Raw genomic sequence first — 10795 nt, 5'->3', positions numbered from 1 at the left:
TATGGACCGCGTGACACATTATTATCGACGTGTCGTTGTTAGGTAACTAAGGTTATAATAGACCCAGGTAAATGTATCTTGAAAGATGAGACGCGGAAGAGAATATATGTGCGATGATAAAGTGAAAACGGATGTAGAGGAGCATGCAAATATATCATTATTATTAAAGAGAGAGAGACGCATCGGAAGACCGAACGATGCATCACACAGAATTACTTCAAACACCCATCGATTGACACACACATATATATATAACACTGACATTGATACACACACACACACACATAAAAAAAAATTCAGACAGACGGCACACATGCAGAAGTTTACACACTTCACAACAAATCAAAAAACAGGTACATACAACTACTATATTATATTATTATAGGCATACATTTTCTCACACCTTCAATAATACCACCGATGTGACAAGCAGCTGCGGCAGCAGCCGCAGCAGACGTGTTGAGGAAAAAGCTGAAGGGTCATCCGAAGGGACTGTAAAAGTACAAGATGAGGTACGACTTAAAGAAGGAGTTGGCTACACCTACAACTGTTTGTCATATTAATAACTGCTTTTAAATTTTTTTCTTTTAAGCCTTGGTACATATTCATAAACGTGAAGAAAACTATAACATTCATAATTATTATTATTACCATTATGACATTAATAAAAATACTGTCAACAACAACAACAACAACGATAAGCGAAAGAATGGCAGAGAAGAACTGTGAACAGATGCAGTCAGCGACGAATGGGAGATGAATAAATGGAATGGATGTGTTCAGAGGGGAAGATCATCATCACTAGTATATTTCAAGATCATCTTTTAGACGTTTCATCGCCGCTCTTGCAACAGGGTACACAAAATACCAGGCAGATCAGCAAGAAATACTTTATTTTTCTTATATCCATATAATGGAAGCGTTCGTTAATAATCTATTATAATTAGTTGACACCGATCAGACCACAAAAATGTTAATAAGTGAGAAAGGCTGTATTGGGAATAATACAATGCTAAAATTGTTTTTCGGTGATTTATAAAGAGAGACGTGGCTGATGGCCTCTATAATGATGATGATTATATGACATCGGTCATATAGGACGACGAATTGGGAGAACTGATTGTGCCTGCGATCTTTTAAGAGTGTATGGCATTCTAACAGCATAGAAAAGAAAGGCGAAAAAGAATGAGCCGGAAGTTCGAGATATAATTGTTAAAGCATAAAAACCAATACACCTCAATATGGAGACATCTGATAGAAACGATAAGACTAAAAAATAATAATAATAATAGTACGGTATTAACTACTCAAATGTTGATAAGCGAAAGACGACATTAAACGAGACAGTGAGATAAGGCAAATATTAAGTCGAATAGACTGATGGAAGTATAGAGAGAGAATGAGGTATAAAAATAGGGGCTTAATTAAAAAATAAAGTTAGGTCGCTGATAATTATATATATATATATATATATATATATATGAATTGAGATCATTTTCAACCATCATCTAAAGATTATTTAAATCTTTATATAATAGAAAAAAGAACAGCAAACTTTATGAAGTTAAAATGCTATATATATATATATGTATATACATACATATATATAGAAGAGGCAGCGGAAAATATAAAAATGGTGAGAGGCAGCAACAAAGAAAGTAACATTTAGAGCACTACTTACTCACACGGCAACTGAACGAATTTTATAATAATAATAATAATATACCTATAATAATAAAAGGAAAAACCTATAGTGAAGGTGTCCTGTATTACGAACCTTGTCTACCCACGACGGCATCTCTACCATCACATTACCCGCGCGATTTATTAACGACTGAAGATAGTAATTATTATAATTATATTATTACAGTTACAACAGTTCACATAATAATTATTGTTGTCATTACCTTTAGCCACGGAGGTATAGATAATACAGTTCTAATTATCAAGGTATGCAGGGCTGTACAATAATCAATCTACAGAAGATCAAAAATAAGAGAGTCGAAGCTCTTTGGAATGGCCGCTGTGTAGCCTCTGTGATGATGACTCTGCAACGAGCACCAACGACGATGATCGAAATATGTGATTTTAACAGAGTGACAGCACACTAACGACACTGACGAGAGAGAGAGAGAGAGAGAGAGAGAGAGACACCAAAGACACAAAACGGATGACAATGGAGGGCACAGATTTTCGTCTTGTACATTGGCCGGGGACGTGCGCTCATGTTTTACAAGCAATAACTGTACGCGTCAATAACTGTCGGCCGAAAAAACGTATCTGAGATGTTGAAAAGCGTGGCTTTTTAAATGATTATTGAGTCCACCATCACAAAAATTACAACCTATATACAAAACAAAAATACACAGCACGCTGAACACGCAACTACTATCACACGACGGTATATACTATTACACAGACACAACTAAAACAGATAGAAAAAAAACATTGAAGATAAATATTATTATTATTACTACTACAATTATAGCCAATATCAGAAAATAATTATAATACTGATATAAATAACGATGATCCACCACAGAAAGATTCCTATGTATTTAAAGGCTCTATTTTGATATTTAGTCCAAACATATTGACGATGGAGTAGTATACGGATAATAACGATAAAAAAAGATAAATAAAGCATTGCATCTTTTTGCTTTGAATTGGATGTGTGATTTTGATGATGGGTCTGATAATGCCTGAAGTCAATGCGATAAGATTGCAGTTATTTTCCTGGACTAATACATTTTATAGTAAGTTACATTTTTTAGGTTTAACCGCCGACGTTTTAAGCAACCATGCATACGGTCTTGTAATCTTCTAACCGCCTTTCTACGTCTGTTTATGAACATAGATATTCTCGCTAAAGGTCTCTTAGCTAAACTACCTGCATTTTAACGTAGGTTTATCGTAATATAATTTCTAAATTTTAAATAATGCGCTCGAGTGAATTGTCCAGCAATAGTTCACACGGCTGTATTTATATGCGCTAGCAACAAATGGTCAGCTGTTTAAATGTATTGCACCTCACTTTCCTTCTAGCAGCGTACTAAATCGATTTCTGATTAAATTATAGTTATGGCGTCCTCGTTCGCACGCAACAGGAGCACTCACCGATGACATCTGTTAGCTGTTGTACTCGTTTATAAAGGAACTGTTCACAAACCATACTCCTGTGTGGTTTATGTGCAGAGTAACTGTCGAATAGCTGACCAGGTTGGCATCACCAATACAGGCGGAAAGTGTAATGCACGTAAAAAAAAGTATATCTCTATTAAACATTCTATACGCATCCAGGATAAACTTCCTTTCATTTTTCTATGGGAAAAAAACTATCCGCTCTGTTCATACGCGAGTCAAGCGGAAGCGGTGGAACGGTAACTGCCATGGACACAATGCCGACACGTAATATGTATTTGGAAATAACTCAATTTTTTGTGAGAACTATGCGTGGGGCTGTTTTAAATACATAGCAGATTTAAATTCAACTACACTGATGAAAATGCCAGACACGTGGAGGGCTAGCTCCTTAAAGCGTCTATATATACATATATATATATATGATCACATAGCAACACCATACGAAATATGCAAACCGATGTCTAACGCGTGGTCCTGAATAATTGTCACCACACAGAGGATTAATACATACACGGACAGACAAACAACAACGAAGGTATATAGATAGAAGTAACAATAAATGCAGGAGACAAAAATGTTAAGAGAAACAACAGCAAGCAATAAAAATGGAGAAAAGGAAAGTGAACGGGTCAGAGCCGATGACAGCGGCAAATTATCGATTTATGGTAATGAAAGCATACCACGAACTGAGACAAAATAAAATAATTATCAAATTGCGTAGTGGTGGATATTGTAGTATCGTATTATAGTTGATATATAGCGCGCCAGTAGGACTATATGGTGAATCGCACTATTCAGTCGGCTCCCCATTGACTGTAATTAAACTGAAAACTATAGTCCATGCTGCCGTAATCCTCATGGGTATGAACAACAAACCTGCACAACGTTGTTCACAGAGCTAAAAAAATATCAATAATATACACTAAAAACTGATATGAAATATCATGGGATACTAAGATAGTAACAATAAAAAAAACGGCTCGTTGCTATGGAAATCCCTGTAAAGTTGCGTGACAGCTAAAGGGCTTGTTTCTCACGCTGTTTGTACATATATACATCACAAATCAGAGATCACGGTGGTAAATTTACCTGTTACATTTTCGCTGTTACAAAATTTATCCGAGTAGAAGGTAGACGATTCCGTAACACGAAGTTGTACAAGGAAGTATCCGTATGCTCGAATAAAAAGAAAAGCTTAGGCATTAGTTACTCCGTACTAGCATTCGAGACCGTAAAGATAATAAGTACTGAATCGGTTAAAGCATGAGGTGACATCAGGTTTAAAACAAGTGACTATAGCTGCGAGACCTGTAGGCGTGATGAAAACAACAATGGTCGCATCTGTTAAGCTTACCCGAAGCTGCGTCGCTACGATGCTCACTGAGTTTGTCTCACGACATAATATGAATAGTCATAATCATTATTATCATAGCAGTATTTCTTGTTTTTCAAGCCATAATTATCGTCATGACTATTATACTCAATATCATAATAAGTCGCAATAAAAGTGAAAGTGATTGCCTCTATTGATGTTTTTTCCAATTGTTAGAATTGAGAGACCAAGAGGAGGGTTCACATTCCTCCTTCTCTGCTTTTCGCCAGCGGACAAGAAGAACGTACTTAGCTACCAGAAATGACAAGTGTTATAATTTGACTTTTTAGCTAAATACACGAGTACACAAACGCATCATGCTGCGGACTGAATAATAGAGTGTGGTAAAAATAAGGAATTTCACTTGATTCTAAACCAAAAGACAGTGTATGTAACACAATTGGAAAAATCATATTCGATTAAGGATGTATGACAAATCTATTATTACCTTGCTAAATACCGTAAAAGTTTAGAGTAAGGCATGGATCGATGTGATCGTTTAAGGAAAACGGCCAGATTCACAAACATATACAGGTTAGTTCACTAATGAAGGATCGTGTGAACACAAGCTGTCTGTCTAATCAGTAATCATACACTCACACACACACACACACGCTCACACACACACTAAACAAAAAAACCAACGCGGAAACGGGCAACACGTATAACACACACACACACACACACACACACACGTATACATAATAACTAATAGAAGCCGATCATATTATTGCCATGTGAAAATGCGACGGCGCGACCGACGCATCGGCCTTTGTGCTCAATATCCCAATTTTATTTTTAGGGTTGTGTGTATTAAGTATAATGACTCAATTATTACAAAAGTTGATCCAACCACATGAACGAATAACAGTAATAGTTAATAACACTAATCGTGTTAGGTGGGAGAAGGCGGGTGTTTCGTGATTCTGATGTAGGCCTTTTGTCGTCTGCTCAAAAGGTGAAAAAACCTTGCGCTCGCCATGCTTACTAGCTCTCACTGGAAAACATGCGTCTCCATTGCGAAACGTAGCTACATACAGCGCATAGATGAGATAAGAAGCTTTCACTGCTTCTTGTCCCAAGTATCAATTGACATTGACAAACAAAACGCGACGCGACGCGACAATAGCGATATGTGAACTGTCTAGTAGAAATAACCGTCTTTACGAAAAAAACACTAACCATACCATCAGATTAACATGAATATTGAGGAAATATGTCTATGTTTAGAGTGCTAAAATGAAGGAAGCAGTCAAATACGAAAATATAATAATTAATACGACGACTCGTGTCACATTGTTAGTTATTGATAAATACGTAACATTAGTAACAACGTAGCTATACTATCGTCATCCAATTTCACTCAGCCTACTGATGAGAAAATAGGGCGTTAGCTTAATAAGACCCGATCAATGATTCCATGTATTACGAACAAGTTCGCGTTATTGGGCTAACACGGCTCTCATAGACGTGCACCATCACTAGCGCAACTCCTTAATGACATTATCTTATACTTCATTAATTATTATGAATTAATATCGTAATATCTGGCTCCATTAAAGACGAACAAAAAAATTCATTTGGCATGATTATATGTGGGCATGTAGGTGCAATGACGAAAGGAGAAAAATCAAAAGTGCGGAAACGTCTCAAATGCTTATTTGCCTCCTATAGCAATGGAGCATAAAGACATATAAACATGCCATCAACGAGAAAGTAACATCTAAGAGATATACATATACATATATATGTATATATATATAAGCCCTCAATATAAACGTAAGGGAAAATAATAACAGAAATCATTTTCAAAAAATGTCCGTTGGTTGCTTGCAGTGAGCCTAACATGAGAGAGTTTTATTGATATTGCTATTCTAATAATTAGCTCTTAATGATTCCTGGAAGAGATGAAAGGTACTGGTGAATGCAACAAATAAATAAATCGAGGTGAAGACAGACGAAAGACCGCGGAAAATGAGGAATACACAAAAGTAAACCAAAGTATTTCGTACGAAAAATCAATTAAAAGACATGAATATAACAGTTCTACCAAAGGATTATATTTGACGAAGATAAAGAACAAGAAAATAATGGTAATAATAACGTCAGTAACGATAGTACTGACTATGCCTGTTATGATAAATAGCAGGAGATAAGTTAAGAAAACGGCGGTACAGGCAGCGGCAGCAGCATACGAGCTTACAAACCAAGCGGAAGGAGGAAAGAGCTGCAACGGCAACAGATATTAACCCAATAACTAATATTACCATAGTAACAAAAGACAATTATACTAATAATGTGATTATTAGCGTGAACACCTACGGCACATGCAGAAAAATAAACTGCTGGACAAAAATAATTAGAATAGAATAATTATAATAATAATATTCATACGAATTATGACACGAAATAACACAGAAAAGAAACTATATTGATAGTTCCCCTGATAAAACCAATTCCTATAACTCCTCATATATTTTATTATCCAAATTTTTTAATGATTAGATATGTATATATATACACGTATATATATATATATATATATATATATATATATATATATATATATATATACACATATACGTATATACATATATATATATATCTCGGGAGAAAGACAGAGTGTAGATCCAGAGTAAAAATAAAATCTATGGTAAAATATATGTGAATGTTTTCACTTAAATAAGTCTGCTTTTGCTTATCAGTATTTCTCTTAACTGAACCAGGATAGTTTTGGAATGTTATATTACAATATTCTCAGCATTGGTTTCGTATCCTAATAGGGACTAATGTGACGCATTTTCACGTGTATGTCTTCAATTGTCTAATATCTTTTTAATATCTGATTCTAAGGCCATGTCCATGCGTTAGCTAGACTTATATAGAATGTATACTAAATTTAGAATAAACAAAGTTGAACAGACTTCAACTATAATTTTGGCTTTTAGTTTTTTATTTCAGCTATAAAGCCAAATTTTTGAAACTTTGAAGGATAAGAATGACTTCGTCGTTAATTACAAACGCTGAGTGTACTAATCCAATCTCTTGAGATTTCTGTAGACATTTAATACTAAGAGGTTTACGTTAATAAGTGGTGGAAACGCATGTAGCAGTCACTGGGCACCTCTGTTAATGCTAAAAAATTTTACGGTTGTGTATGACTAGTACAACTACATTTTTCATAAATATTGATTAAATAAAAATTTAGAATTGTGTAACGTTACCTTTAATATTTCATCAGAGGCATCGCAGATTAACTCCTTTATTCAATGTCTTGACTTTCTTCCGAAGTTTTTCTTTGAACTCTTGCCCGAAAATGTGTACAAGTGCTTTAAAAAATTTTTCGGTAAATTTGCTATTTTTGAGTACCTTTTTGAGTAACACAACACATTTTTGGGTTCCGCAAAGTCAGTAATAATAGACAAATTTTAATGTGAATTGTTAGTAGGTAAAAAATCTTGGAAACTCAAAAGTTCAAAAATACACCGAAATAAGTCCGGATAGGTGAGGTGCTCAATTCCAAACTATTAGTCAGTTTCTGCACGAAGGTTCTTCGAAGATAATCAAAAATGTCCACCGATTTTATTTAGTTAAGGCAGTTGATTATCTCACTTTACTCATCATACCTTATTTATAAAGATGCCATAGTTTCTGCGAGTCGACAAAACACGCTTTTTTTAAAGCTTTTAATTTGTCTACTAAAAGTACCATTATAGCACAAAATCATTTTTTAAATTTCTTTTAAACCTAATTTCCTGGTGAGGATGACGGAAATTGTAACCGTAGAAAAATGAATCAAATTTACATTGGCCCCCGGTATATGCAGGACACAGGAAGTGGCCAATTCAAATGGATGTTTGTATTTCAAAGCCGGTAGGTTCAATTACAATTTACTTTTACTGCAGCAAAGTATATTTTTATTCAGAGTTTCTTTCTTGGCCTTTTCAAATGCCGGTATCGTCTGTTTGTCGTAAAGTAGATTTTCTCAAATATCCAAAGAACCTCATACGACATCAGACGGCATTGATCTATAGTTATATAACATTGTAAGCCACGTTGAAACAAGTTTGCGATGACCTTCCGGCTCGAGGCTGTACCTTATAATGCAAAAATTCGGTATTTAAAATCCTATTTTCATATTCCATTTAGTGGCAGCAAACACGCGGGAAAATCGCGTTTAAGTATTATCTACAGACACAACAGTTAGAAGACAGAAAAAAAAAACGATAAAAACGGTTCCAGAGAACTTATTTAAAAAAAACACCTAAATTGAAAATTTACTAAGAACCATTTGAGGCAGAAATATCGAAAAAAAGCCAAAAAAAATAACATTTGAGAGATATGTTTTATTTGTTTCTATTGTTACACTTTCTAGTTATTACTTATTGACTTTGCGATTCACTTTTTATCCTTTGTTTTTTATTTAAATTTTTCAAATCTCACATTATCAAACTTTTCCTCTGTACTTTTCGTTTAGCAAATTTTCAACACTTCAAATTGAGATTTAAAATGCTTAAATATGTAGGTCTTCACCTTAGGTGACGAAGTCGATTGCTCACTCTAGGCAGATTCATGCCGCAAGGGCGTCCACAAAGCAGAGACTCAGCTATTGCTACTAGAAGATTTCGGCTACTATTCTTTTCATTATTGACTCTTACCGGTAAAGGCTTCTTTTCGCTACATACTCTATATAGATAAAGCTCGCAGGCCCTGTACGCAGACGCAAACGTTGAGCTACCTAACCTTCTCTCATAGGTAGATAGGTACACGAGCGTCTTTAAAAGTCGAATCGAAGAAGAATCGATTATTTGAAGAACGGCCGAATCTTTGCTGTATTAAACATTCTCGTTCCAGGTATTATATACAGGTAACAATATGCTCTAGGTATGCGAGGTAGAGCGATATGCCTGTACCTTTGAAAGCCAGCATGATCACGCCCCCACTTATTAAATGAAGGCATTTTTCGCGTTAAAAGGTATCCGAGGAAAAGATTGTCCTTTTTTTAACCTCTCGCCCTATGCCAGCATCAATGTTCTTTGAACCATCCTTAGGGTAGGCCATTTCGAGTCTATAGCAAATTTTTTAATTACTTTTGCATAAAGCAGATATTTGCTACATTTGTCTCTCGTAGCATAGTGTTTTCATATTGGGCCAAGTCAAACATTTAAAAGTAATTAAATCGTTGCAGCCGTTTTAAAGATAATATAAGAAATTAAATAACTGTGCTAGTTTGAAATTATAGGTTAGTAGGCTCTGCCTTAGGGTGCGGTTCATACAGGACTTACAATGGCTGTACTAGCAATACCAGATACACACATGTTTGAAGGCTGTGTGACTAAAGGAACTGCATAGTTATTGTAGAAGTGTACAAGGAGACGGAAATAGTGAAGCACTTCAAGCCCAGGGTTGATTAAGGAAATGGTTTTGTGCGGGTTGTAGGCCTATACGAGCTCTATCAGCGTCGCTTTTTGGGAGCAACTTTTAAAGCAACAAACTGGCTCACTAGAACTGACATCCACATTTGCCGGTAAGGTCACCATTTTTCAGAACACTATAAGCATTTTGGAACCACCAAGCTTCTTACTCGAGTAGTGAAACATGATGTTATTAGCGATTTTATTCTTCAACTACTATGTCAATGCATTGCAATTTGGCATTTCAATATCTACAAAATACAGTGGAGACCGCTGCATTATAGGTATTTGTTGTCGATTGATACACTATGTATGCGTATCAGACTTTTGTGAAACGATCGCAAGATTTAAAACGTCTCATTATAGAACGGTTGTTTTTATTTAGAATTATGCTAATCTAATCATATGACTAGTTATATATATAGAGAGACCACAGGCAGATTCCAACATAGTTCAAGAAAATAAGATGGAGCAAACCTCAATTACGTATATGATAAGTTTATTGGACCTCATTAGACGCATAAGGTTATTTATATTTGGACCGAAGCTACCATGCTATTATAAACGTGCACTACTTAAACAACTTCATTATCTACCGTTGACAAGAGTAACGAGCAATGTGAGAGGCCATATAAGTTGTCAACAAAGAGGTTATGTTGCAATCACGCGTGAAGAAGCTCCTTTATTACGAGAACAGAAGTGTAAAAAAGGGGTTCATTTCTCTAAAATCGATTCATCTGGCTGAACCTCATTGGAAAGAGCAAACATTTTTTTCAAAATCAATATTTTCTCCTTTAATTAAAACATAATTTAACTATATTTCATTTAATTCATTTAACTCTTTATTCGTTAAGAGCTGAATAAT

The 10795-nt window shown here is 35.1% G+C and overlaps 1 long non-coding RNA gene across 1 annotated transcript; it reads right to left on the bottom strand.

The window, feature by feature from the left end:
* Window positions 1-105: 105 nt before the first annotated feature.
* Window positions 106-10721, bottom strand: LOC147754201 (uncharacterized). The gene is made up of 2 exons (XR_015316636.1): window positions 4234-10721; window positions 106-3211 (listed from the first exon to the last, which is right to left on the bottom strand). It is a non-coding gene; the product is annotated as an uncharacterized LOC147754201 (long non-coding RNA).
* Window positions 10722-10795: the final 74 nt, after the last annotated feature.

The sequence above is a fragment of the Varroa destructor genome, unplaced genomic scaffold (assembly GCF_002443255.2).
Source record: "Varroa destructor unplaced genomic scaffold, Vdes_3.0 BEIS01000007.1, whole genome shotgun sequence".
NCBI classification, from domain to species: domain Eukaryota; kingdom Metazoa; phylum Arthropoda; class Arachnida; order Mesostigmata; family Varroidae; genus Varroa; species Varroa destructor.
This window is presented reverse-complemented; position numbering and strand designations above follow the sequence as displayed.